This window comes from Lycorma delicatula, chromosome 3 (assembly GCF_047948215.1).
Source record: "Lycorma delicatula isolate Av1 chromosome 3, ASM4794821v1, whole genome shotgun sequence".
In the NCBI taxonomy this organism is placed as follows: domain Eukaryota; kingdom Metazoa; phylum Arthropoda; class Insecta; order Hemiptera; family Fulgoridae; genus Lycorma; species Lycorma delicatula.
Window position 1 is genome coordinate 24,449,823 of NC_134457.1, and position 15,467 is coordinate 24,465,289.

At 31.3% G+C, this 15,467-nt stretch overlaps 1 protein-coding gene across 1 annotated transcript in view; it reads right to left on the reverse strand.

The window, feature by feature from the left end:
* The window catches only part of LOC142321455 (TBC1 domain family member 31), a 129,149-nt gene that overhangs the window by 37,096 nt on the left and 76,586 nt on the right, over window positions 1-15,467 (reverse strand). The gene's annotated exons all lie outside the window — the stretch shown is intronic.

The window sequence follows — 15,467 nt, forward strand, 5'->3', positions numbered from 1 at the left end:
CTGTTCCAAGAAAGTCATAAGGTTCTTGGCTGTATGAACCGTAGCAGTGTCCTGCTGAAATCACATTTACTCTTAACCAGTCTGCAGGTATAGTGTTACAAATTGTTGGACCATCTGTATGTAGCGCTCACTATTCACTGTGTCATTAAGATTTCCTATGTGACATTGCACACTAAACAACCAGTTTTTGTCTAAGCATAGGAGACTCATGCGACTGATGTGGATTTTCCATACACCAAATGCATGAATTCTGTGCATTCATATAACCATTACAGTGAAACCTAGCCTCATCAGACCAAAATCAACCATCTAGTTCTTCTCCAGCTGACGTTAAAGATGACATGAACCACATGACACGTTTTCCAGAGCCTGCAGGTAACAACTCGTGAACAAAACAACTTCTTCACTGATGCATCTTTAAATACTTACACACCATATGGGCACTACCAACAGAGACTGAACTGGCTAGACAGGTGTTGCACAGACTTCTTGGAACTAACAGAAAATGCAGCTTGCACATTAATCAACTTTTCTGGTGTTAGCACTTTCGGTCTACCACTTTTGGCTGCATCTGCCACATTGTCTCTTGAAACTTGCCATACAGCCGCTTGATGGAGGACTTGTTTGGTGGATCCACATCATACTTTTCTGTGAAGACATTCTGGATCTGGGCATAACTGGCATATCTAGTATATTGGGAGACAATGAATATTCTCTTCTGTATGTAACCCATTTTTCCTCAATTAAACCTGCATCCAAAAAAGGAAACATTCTTCCATAAGGTTGTGTCACTTTTTGAACACTCTGTACTACTGACTGCACCGCATTTGCATGTCACAAATTATCCTCATCTAATTGGACCGTAGGAGGACTGCTTATTGTTCACTAGTTAAGCAGATTGTAACATACACATTGGGAAAATAAATATTTTATTCTTCGAAAATTATGCACATTCAACAAAAATAAAATAAATAAATCAAGAAAAAACACCTTTAGAGAACACCATTAAAAATCCAATTGAGTCAAACTGTATTACTTAGGTTATCAATTCAAGTAATTTACACTTGAGTAAGGCCTTGGGTATTCTAAATCTCTTCTACCTAACAGAAGAATAGCATCTCCTCCTTAGTATAAAAGAGCACTACTATTAATAATTCATTTCATTGTTAACATACATCAGAATAATTTTATTACTTATAATAAAAGAAAAAAAAACAATTAAGCATTTAAATACTTTCAGTAACACAGATAAACTTTACATACTGCAGCATCTTATTCTAACTGTTATTTCATTTTCATCTTTATAATTTTATCTCTATTTTGATTTTATTTCAACATTTTAATCTTCAGTTATAAAGTATAAAGGGCAATAATTTTTCTTCAATACAAATTAGATGAAATAATACTATGTTCTATTACAATTTTTACTACTAAACCCCCTCCTCCTCTATGAATCATGAGACCTTGCCGTTGGTGAGGAAGGCAGGGGTCACCAGAAAATTAAAAAATAACATTCTACGAGTCGGAGCGTGGAATGTTAGAAGCTTGAAAAAGGTTGGTAGGCTAGAAAATTTAAAAAGGGAAATGGGTAGGACAAATGTGGATATAGTAGGAATTAGTGAGGTTCGGTGGGAAGAGGAAGGCGACTTTTGGTCAGGTGATTTGAGAGTAATTAACTCAGCGTCAAATAATGGGCAGGCAGGAGTAGGTTTCGTGATGAACAAGAAGATAGGGAGGAGAGTGGAGTATTTCAAAACGCATAGCGATAGAATCATTGTAATAAGGATAAAATCAAAACCTAAACCGACAACGATTGTTAACGTCTATATGCCTACAAGCGCCCATGATGATGATGAGGTAGAGTGTGTATACGAAGAGATTGATGAAGCAATTAAACATGTAAAAGGAGATGAAAATTTAATAATAGTTGGAGATTGGAATGCAAGCATTGGAAAAGGCAAGGAAGGAAATATAGTAGGTGAATACGGGCTGGGCAAAAGGAATGAAAGAGGGGACCGACTTATAGAATTTTGCACAAAGTATAATTTAGTAATTGCCAACACCCAATTTAAAAATCATAATAGAAGAATATACACTTGGAAAAAGCCAGGCGATACCGGAAGGTATCAGATAGATTATATCATGGTTAAGCAAAGATTTAGAAATCAACTCGTTGACTGCAAAACTTACCCTGGAGCAGACATTGATAGCGACCATAATTTGGTGATAATGAAATGTAGATTGGGGTTTAAAAACCTGAAGAAAAGGTGTCAGATGAATCGGTGGAATTTAGAGAAGCTTGAGGAAGAGGAGGTAAAGAAGATTTTTGAGGAGGACATCGCAAGAGGTCTGAGTAAAAAAGATAAGGTAGAAAATGTAGAAGAAGAATGGGAGAATGTTAAAAAGGAAATTCTTAAATCAGCAGAAGCAAACTTAGGCGGAATAAAGAGAACCGGTAGAAAACCTTGGGTTTCAGACGATATATTGCAGCTGATGGATGAACGTAGAAAATATAAGAATGCTAGTGATGAAGAAAGTAAAAGGAACTATCGGAAATTAAGAAATGCTATAAACAGGAAGTGCAAACTGGTGAAAGAAGAGTGGATTAAAGAAAAGTGTTCAGAAGTGGAAAGAGAAATGAACATTGGTAAAATAGACGGAGCATACAGGAAAGTTAAGGAAAATTTTGGGGTACATAAATTAAAATCTAATAATGTGTTAAACAAAGATGGTACACCAATATATAATACGAAAGGTAAAGTCGATAGATGGGTGGAATATATTGAAGAGTTATATGGAGGAAATGAATTAGAAAATGGTGTTATAGAGGAAGAAGAAGAAGTTGAGGAGGATGAAATGGGAGAAACAATACTGAGATCTGAATTTAAGAGAGCATTAAAAGATTTAAATGGCAGAAAGGTTCCTGGAATAGACGGAATACCTGTAGAATTACTGTGCAGTGCAGGTGAGGAAGCGATTGATAGATTATACAAACTGGTGTGTAATATTTATGAAAATGGGGAATTTCCATCAGACTTCAAAAAAAGTGTTATAGTTATGATACCAAAGAAAGCAGGGGCAGATAAATGTGAAGAATACAGAACAATTAGTTTAACTAGTCATGCATCAAAAATCTTAACTAGAATTTTATACAGAAGAATTGAGAGGAGAGTGGAAGAAGTGTTAGGAGAAGACCAATTTGGTTTCAGGAAAAGTATAGGGACAAGGGAAGCAATTTTAGGCCTCAGATTAATAGTAGAAGGAAGATTAAAGAAAAACAAACCAACATACTTGGCGTTTATAGACCTAGAAAAGGCTTTCGATAACGTAGACTGGAATAAAATGTTCAGCATTTTAAAAAAATTAGGGTTCAAATACAGAGATAGAAGAACAATTGCTAACATGTACAGGAACCAAACAGCAACAATAACAATTGAAGAACATAAGAAAGAAGCCCTAATAAGAAAGGGAGTCCGACAAGGATGTTCCCTATCTCCGTTACTTTTTAATCTTTACATGGAACTAGCAGTTAATGATGTTAAAGAACAATTTAGATTCGGAGTAACAGTACAAGGTGAAAAGATAAAGATGCTACGATTTGCTGATGATATAGTAATTCTAGCCGAGAGTAAAAAGGATTTAGAAGAAACAATGAACAGCATAGATGAAGTCCTACGCAAGAACTATCGCATGAAAATAAACAAGAACAAAACAAAAGTAATGAAATGTAGTAGAAATAACAAAGATGGACCACTGAATGTGAAAATAGGAGGAGAAAAGATTATGGAGGTAGAAGAATTTTGTTATTTGGGAAGTAAAATTACTAAAGATGGACGAAGCAGGAGCGATATAAAATGCCGAATAGCACAACCTAAACGAGCCTTCAGTAAGAAATATAATTTGTTTACATCAAAAATTAATTTAAATGTCAGGAAAAGATTTTTGAAAGTGTATGTTTGGAGTGTCGCTTTATATGGAAGTGAAACTTGGACAATCGGAGTATCTGAGAAGAAAAGATTAGCAGCTTTTGAAATGTGGTGCTATAGGAGAATGTTAAAAATCAGATGGGTGGATAAAGTGACAAATGAAGAGGTATTGCGGCAAATAGATGAAGAAAGAAGCATTTGGAAAAATATAGTTAAAAGAAGAGACAGACTTATAGGCCACATACTAAGGCATCCTGGAATGGTCACTTTAATATTGGAAGGACAGGTAGAAGGGAAAAATTGTGTAGGCAGGCCACGTTTGGAGTATGTAAAACAAATTGTTGGGGATGTAGGATGTAGAGGGTATACTGAAATGAAACGACTAGCACTAGATAGGGAATCTTGGAGAGCTGCATCAAACCAGTCAAATGACTGAAGACAAAAAAAAAAAAAAAAATACTAATAAGCAGACTTTGAAAAAATTTAAGCAGTTGGCACCCAGAAAGAAAATATTTCATCCATTAGGCTTTGCTAGTTTATTTATTCAGAACTGTGTATCACAATTATAAAATATTAAACGATTTTTTTTCTTAGACCTTCAATAATTTCTAATCTGTAAATACATTTGGTAAAACTGAAATAGTAAGTTTATAAAAAATTACTGAAACAACTAAAAGCGATAGGTGATAAGCTGAAAAACAATGTAATTATGTTGATAAGATCCAATAAATAAGATATTGCACAAAACATTACAAATGATTTGGAGCACATAAAATTATACTGATAAAAAGAAACACTAAATCTTGTAAATTCAATACAATTACAATTTTTTCCCCTTGTAAGATCCAAATACTTCATTAATTAGAAGTTCATTTGGATGTAACTCTGGAACCAATGAAAATAAGTACCACATATGATATATCGTTGAAAAACTCTCAATGAGGGCTTCTTACTGCAGTTAAGAAAAAGTCCAAAATTCAATTTTTTTTGATTTTGGGATTTTTCGGTCACTTTTGGTACCAGTCAATTGCAATAAAAAGGAAGTAAAATTATTATCTTCCAAGTAATATCTCAATTTTTTACACGACTGCCCAAAAAGGAGTGTAATGTTTTTAGGGTGTGTATATGTATTTCATTTTTTATATTTGTAAGATCAAGTAACATTGTAAATACACAGTTATCATAGAAGACGTTGAATAACAACTATCATCTAGCAATTAGAATCTTAAATTAATATTCGCAAAAAAAGACATTACAATTAATTAAATATCAAACGAAACAATTTATTTCATCATCAAGAAATTATAATAGAACAATTTAGACATATTTCTTGATTTTAGTAAAAATATTTCACTTTCATTTAGATTATTGAAGTCCTTGAAATAATTGTTGAATTAAGTAAAAATCTGAGTGTTTGTCATGGTATAAAATTATAAAAATAACACTAGATCCAGTAGTAATATACATATCTTCGTAGCTCACGATTACAATTTTGAAGTTTTCTAACAGTTCAAGATGTATATATTGAAGATAATACGATGAATTTTGTATTATAAGTCACATATGCCACTATTAATTTTAAATTAAATATAATTTTCTAAATGCGAAACTTTAGGAGATGTCCTTGTCCACTGATAACTGATTCTGAGAAGCACATGATGCAGTAAACTTATAAATTTGTTGTTATTTTCAGAAGTTTTCATAATGCATTTATCTTCCTTTAATTCAACTGAATTATCTTCGAATACCTCTATGGTCACGTCGTTACTCAGGGCTGATGAAACAGGTCTATCAGAATACGATTCTTTGCTGTTATCTGTTGTTTTCGATGATGTCTGGACATGAACGACCATTTCCTGCTTAAAACTAGCCAGTTGTTTTTCAAAATCTATCTTCGTTTTATTTGCTCTAATAGAATCTAAATGTTGTACCTGTAGATCACGTTTCAGATTTTCATTTTCTCTTCTGAGAATTGCATTCGTGTATTCTTGTTTTTTGTATAATTCGTTGAAATGTTCTAGTTTAGCCTTCACTTCATCATAATCTTCACTTAATTCTTCCATTCTTTTTTTATTTGTTTTCATGACCTTTTCCTGTAGAACATATTTTTCATTTGCTTCAAATAATTCAGTTTTTAGTATTTTTATGTCTTCTTGGAACTGACGATTTTTTTCATTTAAATCTTTTAAAATATTGGTTTTCGATTCTTGAATGCGATTTAATTCAAGTATTTCAGTTTTCAACCTCTTTATAATGTTGTCTCTGATATATATCTCTTGAATTGTATTGTAAGTCTCGCCATTAATTTCTATGATTCCTTTAAATATTTGACTTGGTTCAGTTTGATTATTTTGCGACATTTTTCTTTAAACCGCTATAAAAATTCTTCTTACAGCTATGAGTAGAAAAAATATAATGAATTAGGTAAAGTAAACAATTCAAATATAAAATAATTCTGTTCCACGGCAACAGACTTTCAGAATAATAAAGTAGATAGAATAATTCATTGTTAACTTCCGTTGGATGCATTATATTAAGAATTCTTTTTTACCTTTAATTACTTGATGTTTTTATTAGTATTGCATGGTTAGTTGATTGATGTGATGCCATCTACTGAGGCAATTAATGCTGACCTTCAGAACGTGTGCTTCTGGTCAGCGAGTGGCTGACCTATTTGAAAATGCCCAGGGTTAAAGGGGACACGTCTGAAGAATCAGAAAGGTAAGTTAACGGATGGGAGTTTAAACAACTTTCTGTTCTACATAAAATCGTAAATGTCAGTGATGCCTTACTATATGTTCTTAGCAAGAGATGCTTTACAGATTTTACTGAAACGAGGAGATCTGAGAGGAATGAATTTCTAGGTAATATTGTCTTCAGCGAGGGTATCAAGTATCGTTTCAAGATGTGCTATTGATGATAAAAGTTGGTTTAATTCGTTTGAGGTTCGAACGAAATTCTTTGCGTTGTCATGAACATTTTCCTCTCCGTGAAATAAAGCGTTATAACGCTGCCAAGAAGGATTTGGCGGTTAATTCTTGAACAAGCTCCAAGTGAATAGATTTCGTGGCCATGCAAACAAATAATGAAATGTATCCGTTGGATGTTTTACATCCTCGTGTGTATGATGTCAGAATTTCAAATGGTTCACAGTAGTCCACTACGATATTAAGAAACGGTCTAGACAGTTGGTGGGCATATCTCCCATTTGTTGTTGAATGAACCTTGGTTTTACTCTGAAGCGTATAACATTCATTAACTATTTGTTTTGCAAGTTTTCGTCCGTTAACAGGCCAAAACTGTTGCCGAAGTGGAAGCAACTAATGCTTGTGGTCTCAAATGTAACTGTTTAATGCGCTCATGTTTTACAACCAGTTTTGTAAAGTGATGATTTTATGGAAGAACAGTAGGATGTTTTGTTAGTAGTTTGAATCTGAATTGTGTATTCGACCACCAACTCTGATAACATCTTTGTTAGTAAATGGGCACAGGGATAAGAGCTTGCTATGTGTGCTCAATTCCTTGCCGTTTTTTAGATGATTGTACTCATCAATGAATGTTCTTTTTTGAACTGTCTTGACAAGAGTGATCGTTGCTTGATCTAATTCATTCGTTTTAATAATCCATTTATTCTTAAACTGTAAACTTTCAGTTTTGCACTATTTATAAAACGAAGAATATATGCTGATACGCGCTTAACCCTAACAAAGGATGAATATTCATCATCTAAAGTGATCACATTAACTGGAGACATCGAGCTTTGTTCAGGTATGTCATCTTCATAGAACTCCAAATCCAATAGTTGCTGCCATGTGGAAGAATCTGATAACCACGTTGGCCCATGCCACCATAATGTTAACTTTAACAAGTGATCGCTGAAACTCCTCGTGAAGCCATATCAGCAAGATTGTCGTCTCCTCTCACATGATTTCAATCAGGGTCTGACATTTTTTTAATCTTTCCAACGCGGTTTGCTAAAAACACATTCCAACTGTCCACAGAGGCAAGCTAAGTGGTTTATAAAAAAGAAAACCGTTTGTTTCTTTTACCTGTTTAGCCTCCGGTAATTACCTTTCAGATAATGCGTCAGAAAATGAATGAGGATGATATGTATTAGTGTAAATGAAGTGTAGTCTTGTACAGTCTCAGTTCAACCGTTCCTGAGATGTGTGGTTAATTGAAATCCAACCGCCAAATAACACCGGTAGTATCCACGATTTAGTACTCAAATCCATGTGAAAATAACTGACTTTACTAGAACTTGAATGCTGGAACTCTCGACTTCCAAATCAGCTGATTTACGAAGACTAGTTCACCACTAGACCAACCCAGTGGGTTAATAAAACATAAACCAAATAATATTATCGCGGTGGACTGCGGGTCCGCTTTTTTTCAAGTAAGAATAAATAACCAATGCCACGAAAGTATTGAAACTTTATTATTAGCTTTTTTAATTAAAATTTTTATTTATATTGAGATCGACAAATAGTTTTTTGTATTTTTTTTTAATTTTAAAAATACTTTCTTTATTATAAAAATAATAAAGAACCTTTGTAATGATTTCTTATTAAATTTTTACTTCCTTGCACGAAGTAAAGGAAGTATTGTGATCACGAAATTTTCAAATTTCAACCAAAATATCAATTCTGATTATCCCTGAATCCATTTTGTCTAGTTTCGGCGTGACGTCTGTACGTACATACGTATGTATGTATCTCGCATAACTCAAAAATTATCAGCCGTAGAATGTTGAAATTTTAGATTTAGGATTACTGTAAAATCTAGTTGTGTACCCCCCCTTTTGAATGCAATCGACTGAATCAAGAGTGTCAAAAAATTTGGATTTTTGACTTTTTCTTAACTGCAGTAATAAGCCCTTATTAAGAGCTTTTCAACGATTTCATAATAGGTACTTATTTTCACCAACTTATAACCAAAAGAAATTTTAATCAATGAAATATTTGGATTTTGTAAGGGGAAGGTACATCGGTTCGAATTAGACTTCATCTCCTTTTTTTAATTTTTTTTTTAAATTTAAATATAATTTGAGTTATTAATAACTATTAACCTCTGATTGTAAAAAAAATATTACGGTGAATACAACAAAAAACAAAAAAATATCAGAAGTTATTAAAGAAAAAATTTTATATACTTTCATTAAAAAAAAAATTGTATAGTTAATTTAACAGGCGTACAAGGAAGTCACATCAGATTTTTTTTTTAATTTTCCGTAGTCTACCTAATGATGGTTGTTTAATAATCGAAATGGTCATCTAGATTTAGAGTTTAATATAACTTGTTTAAATGGAAGTTTGTATGTTGAGTAAACGAATTAATAAATAATATTAAGAAATAAGAAATTAGAATAGCAAACATGATATATTCCAAAAACCGTCTACTTTTAATGTATATTGAGCTTCACTCCAAAAATCGTTTACTCAAAAATAAGTTAATAATTCGCCAATTTATTATTCATTTTTTAATATTATTTATTTATCAGTTTTTTTACTCAAGGTACAAATCTACACTTAGAGGGTTCATTATTAAAATTATCATTTGCATCATGATTGAAAAATACATCTTTTATTATGATAAAAATTTGTTAAATCAGAAAATATGTGTTGGAAACTTTCTTAAATTATTTTAAATATATATTTATTTTTTAAATTTAATACGTGTGCTTTAAAACTTTTTTATAAGTTAAATAATTATGTTACAGTAACTCATGTTTTCTTTGTAATTGTTTTATTCAAGAAATGAATATAAAAAAAAGTAAATAAAATAAGTAATAAGTTAGGTACTATTAAATAGTATTAGGGATATTTTTTACAATCAATGTAACAAATGCATATCACTCTACAAATAAATCGTGAAATATTATTTACAATTAAGATTGAAAATCGTTAAGAAAGCTTTAGAGAGAGAAAAATATAAAACACCAGAAGTAAAAGAATTTAGCTACTTATTCTTTATCAACAGTTTCTGCTCTGCAGGTTCTAGCTATTTTTCTCGGATGCTCTAATCTGTGCCTTCCTCTTCACTGATGTATCTCACATTATCATTTCACATCAACCCTAACTTTCATCCTTCTTCTTCTTCCTCTTCTACTTCTCGTGAACTACTCCGTGTTTTTTCTGATATATCCTTCAACCAAAGTATAAGAGCAATATAATTCTCTTTCTTTTAATAATGGTATTAACCAATTTCCAATGGCTCACTTGCCAACATGTGGTTATTTTATTAATAACATGTGGTTATATTAAAAATAAATAGTACGTCTATAAATAAAGTTATAACAAGTAGTGATATATTCTATTTTGAAAAATTTCAAAAGTCAAAAATTAAAAAAGAGTATTACGTAAAATAAAATCTGTTTCTACTGTAACTGGGTAAAACAAAATTGAGGTTTTATCATCCTGAACCGCCACATGGCGTATGTTCTCAGCCAATCATACCTCCACTATCTTTACCCTCCAATTAGGCTTATATTACTTATTTTGTTTCTCCTCCTTTCTACATTGTGCCTGCTCGTTAACTTCTCTAAAATATATTCGGTTTATAGTTTTTAGTGTTATTTTGACTTCTTAGATGTGAGATTAGATATAGGCACGGGATCTGTGCTTCCGCGAATCGGTTAATAATTCAGAGGGAATGACGTCTAGAATAGAAGATGTCTAAAGAAGGAAAAGGAAAAGCTGAAATAAATTTGCTGATGTATATACAAGTATTTGCCTAGCTGCTAATTACATCGGTGGTATCCTGACAGAAGTCTAGCTGGTGATGGAAATATGTAATCAGAGAACAGTGGGGGGGGGGGATTATCTGTTTACTAGAATCATTAAAATGATGCTTGACTTCACGCATGCTGATCAGGATGCTCGAGTTATCTTATGTTCTCTCTAATAACTTCTCATTATTTGTTCTCAATTTACAAAAAGTCTATTAGTGTTACCAATCATGTGTGTATTTATTCACAGACAATACACCTTACAGTAAATGGAGTACTAATAATGCGTAATCTCTAGAAAATATTTCAATTATATGTAAAAATATTAATGATTTTCCTTTAGCTTCAAGACTATATGGTAACAAAATCTCTAGACTTAAGGCAGTGGTAATAATAATAATAATAAATTTTTTTATTATTAAACTAAATGACAATAGGAGTAGTGTTGTAGCAATTCAGTAGGAATTTCCTTACTGGGCACTGGGTGACGGAACAGTGTTTTGGATAATGCAGTAAGCCAACCGAACGACACAAAAGATTCAATTCTCCATCTATTAAGTGCCAACGGTTTCGTTCGAGGCCAGATGAAAGGGTAGGGGATTAAACACTCTATTTCCCTTAGAGTGAAGAATACTCGCAAAGGCAGTAGAATATTCGGAATTAGTCAACTGTATTAAATGTAGAACAAAATTGAAAACCACAGCATTAAAAGTCCAAAAATATACCTTCAGGAAATCACAAGGCATGTCTTTCTACACAGACTGTAATTCTTGGGGTCCAAATTAAGACATAAATTTAACGGTTATATTTGAAATCTGATCAAAAATTTCTAAACAAAAAGTTCCAAGATTATATTTTCAGTAGTTTTCGAGAAATCTGGTGTAAAAAGACAAAACATTTGTGACAAAAAACATGCTATTTTATGTTTGGCGTAAAATAACTTAGGAAGAATGCTTTAACTGTCCTAAACATTTATAATAAATGATGTCCACGTTTAGTACAAAAGTCAAGAAAGAAAATTCATTTATAGTATTGTCCAAGAAGGAAGAAAATAACCAAGAGAATTGGGCTATTCATACCTATTATTAACTCAGCTGCATCTACTTATATATGAGTGACACAATAGTTATACCATGCTTATTTTTTTCGTAATGTTTAATTTATAATCGGTTCCAATTAACAGGAACCGTAAGAAAATTTGAGTACCAAAAAAATTACATACAGAGAAAGGTTTCCATTGAAATCCGTCAAAGAATTGTATATGTATATATGTACAGTATACATAAATATTATACTACACAAGTACAAACAAAACGTAGTCCAAAGAACATTGATCAAAGTCTTAAGTTCAAATAAAATATTTTTCAGTTCAGAAAATATTTTTATCAGTCACAAGAAAAACAAAGAAACTACTATTTTCTTGTCACAGAAAGATTCAAGCAAAAGGCTTTCTCATATTCTATGTACTATATATATATATATATACATACAGACAACACGTGCCACTACTTTTTATATTTTCTCTTCTTAGCATCTTTCTTTTTTTCTTTCCTGGAAAAACATTCCTCATCCATTGAAAAATATAAAAATATTCATCATTATATTCAATATTACGATGCTTTATTATTAAATATTTACTCGTTATCATTTTCTTTTAAGTATTCATTAATTTTTTTTTTTTTTTTTGAGCAACCATACTTCAGTTAGCATTTTAATTAAATTACTATGGAAATTTAGTGAAGATATAGTAATTTAATTATTATATCAATCATTTAAATAGTCGACGTAAAAATTAAATAATACTTTTTAAAAATTAAATTGTTCAATTTCATTTTTCCCTTGTTTATTTAAATATACATTTATGTTTTTGTTTCACCAAAGATAAATTGTAATAAACTTTTTTTTCCTTTTTAATTTTATTATTTTCTTACATGGATAAAATAATTTAAACATTGTTAACAAATTTTAATACGCGAATAATTAATTTGACAATTGAAAAAACAAATAAATATAACTGAATTTAACCAAAAACAAACTTAATAATCTTGGTTATTTATATAAAATAATTTATATGTACAAATTAAATTAAGTGGAGTAGAAATTTTTAAATATTTAAAAAAGAAAAAATCTAGAGCGTGACCTTTTTTACAAAAAATTAATGTATATTAAATTAATCACATTATATTTATAATTAATTCTGTTAAATTAAATAATTCCTCACCATACATAAAAAGAATATGGAAAAAGCTAACAATAGAATTGTAGAAATTACCCGTCAGTGTGGGTTGTTTCTGATTCACGGGGCCTACACACTCAAATTAAAAATATTTATCATTTTTTTTAAATATAATATTTTTTCGTTTGTTTAATTCAATGATTCTAACTAAAGCGCGCTCGCGCATACCGTATTTAATTCGCGCAGGTGTGGCGGTATTAGCGGCGACGGTCGGCAATAACTAAACTAATGTAATTTCACAAATTACATAGATCAAATTTCGCTTGTACGGTCGGCAGATCAGTATAGCCGCGAAGCTTAATGTACCAGGTAACAAGTCAACTGGGCGATCGATTTCGAGACCCCAGCCAGACCAAGTTACTTTGTTACTCATTAAATATTATTCATAGACTGTTGTTTTTTAATTGGTAAAAAATTTTCCTAAGAAAATTATGACTTTAATTAGGTGAATTCTCGAGATTCTAAGAGTGACCTTGTTCTACAGCCTTACCCTTTTGACTTTTTAAGTTGAAAATTTAATGGCATCAGTGTCCCACATATAGAATCAATCTGACCAAGTTTGGTGAAAATCGGTCCCGTAGTTGTGAAGATATAAAGTGATTTAAAGTGTGACACCGAACACACACAACATAAGAATATTAATATCCGGAAAATTTCCATCCAGTTTTTTTGGGTATCTTAGGTGTGAAAACGTCAAGATCCGGTGAAAACCGCCTATACCCAAATAGGACCGATTACAATACTTTTCCTTCCAGAGCTAAATCGGGATGTAGACGGGAAAGTAAAAGTAATGTGTACTGTATATATTCAGTTAATTTATGAATATTTATTACAAATGCATTATCTTACCTTTCAAAATAGTAACAATTATATTTTGATAACAAATATAGTAAAAAAATGAAATTTCATAACATTAAAAGTCAAATTCGGTAGTCCACAAATAAAATTATATTATTATTTACAGACTTAACTATATTGATTGAAAATTAAATATGCATCCCCAAATATATATATACAGTTTCGAAGGCATTTAATATTTATAGAATAAAAATTAAATAAGCATGCTGATCTTCGTGGCTGAATCAGAGCGTCTCGGCCTTTCATCTGGAGATCCCGGTCATGTAAGGCATTCTTCATATGCTAAAAATCTCCATCAGGCTAATGATCATAGCGCAGTTGAGCCCGTAATTTAAAAAAAAATCCCTTTCGGCACGCCTGAAGGCAGAGGTAGATTTCAGCGGTGCTAAGTAGGGGATAAAAAAGATTTCCACCTTAAAATTAAAATAAACTTCAAATTTACTCAATACGACAATAGTTGCATGTGAAAAAAGTTTCGCATGTTTAAAATACGAACTACGCCCATCTTCTTACAATTCCAGCAAACGTTTGGTCATCCGGTGCCGTAAAGAGTGGTCACATCAAAACTTGTTACAAAAGTTTTAGGTATTGCTTAGAGGACTAACGACGACTTTAAAGCGATTCGATACTGTGCCTATTAAGGGAGGTATGATTTATTTTGTCTTCGAAACCTCACTTTTTCCACCCTCTGGGCCAATGTTTGGTGATATCAAAAAACTTTACTTACATACGTTTTAGGCAATTATCCAAAATAGTAGGATCTTTAAACGAATTTTACTTAATAAGAAAGTTATAGCGATATTTTGTTTTTTTGAAAAAGTCACCCATTTCCATGATTCGAATTTGGCCGTTAACGAATTCAACCGAGATTTTCGGAAGAGTTATTTTTAAGGAACAATCTGAAAGCGATTGACGCAAAATTACGGCAGTTATGTCCACAAGAAAATGATATATATATATATACACATTGTAGATAAACTATTCAGCTGACAGTGATTTTAGGGAGTGAGGGATGTGAAACGGAAAGACATACCGAAATTTTCCAGAAGTTGTACCCATTACAATAGGTAGCTTTCTTACTAAATCTACCTAAAATGTTCAAAAATATAAGGAAATAAACTATTTTGTAAATTGGTGGGTTTTACCCATTTACAATCCCTTAAAACTGGATAATTCATTCGGTTTGATAAACAGATATTTTACGTAAAATTAAATGTAATAATTTATTTTTAATTATTACAGGTCTTTTAATGAGAAAAAAGTCAAATAAAGACAAAAAAAAACTACTAAACCCAAAGACTGATTTTCAAAATCCAAGTTTGCTCTTTCTTATACGGTTGTATACTTGTCCTTTAAGCAATTAAAATTTCCAAAATTTGAAAACCCTAAAAAATGTTTTACGATTTTCAAATTTTTGAATGAAGAAAGAAAGAGAAAAATTATAACTGTTTAATTGCTTTCTAAGAGAATAATACATTCTGTATATTTTAGGCCTTATAAAATTCATTAAATTTTATTTAATTTTTCATTTTCAATCCTTAATAACTCAATAAATGGACCAATTATCATATTTCATATATAATTGTCTTCAGAATTTTCTGAATCTGTTTTTTTTTCATTCTTCTCTACATTCAACTTTTAACTTTTCAAATTTTATAAAGATAAAGAAAATTATTCTAATTAAATAAAAATATTATTAACACCTTCTTTTTGTCATTAC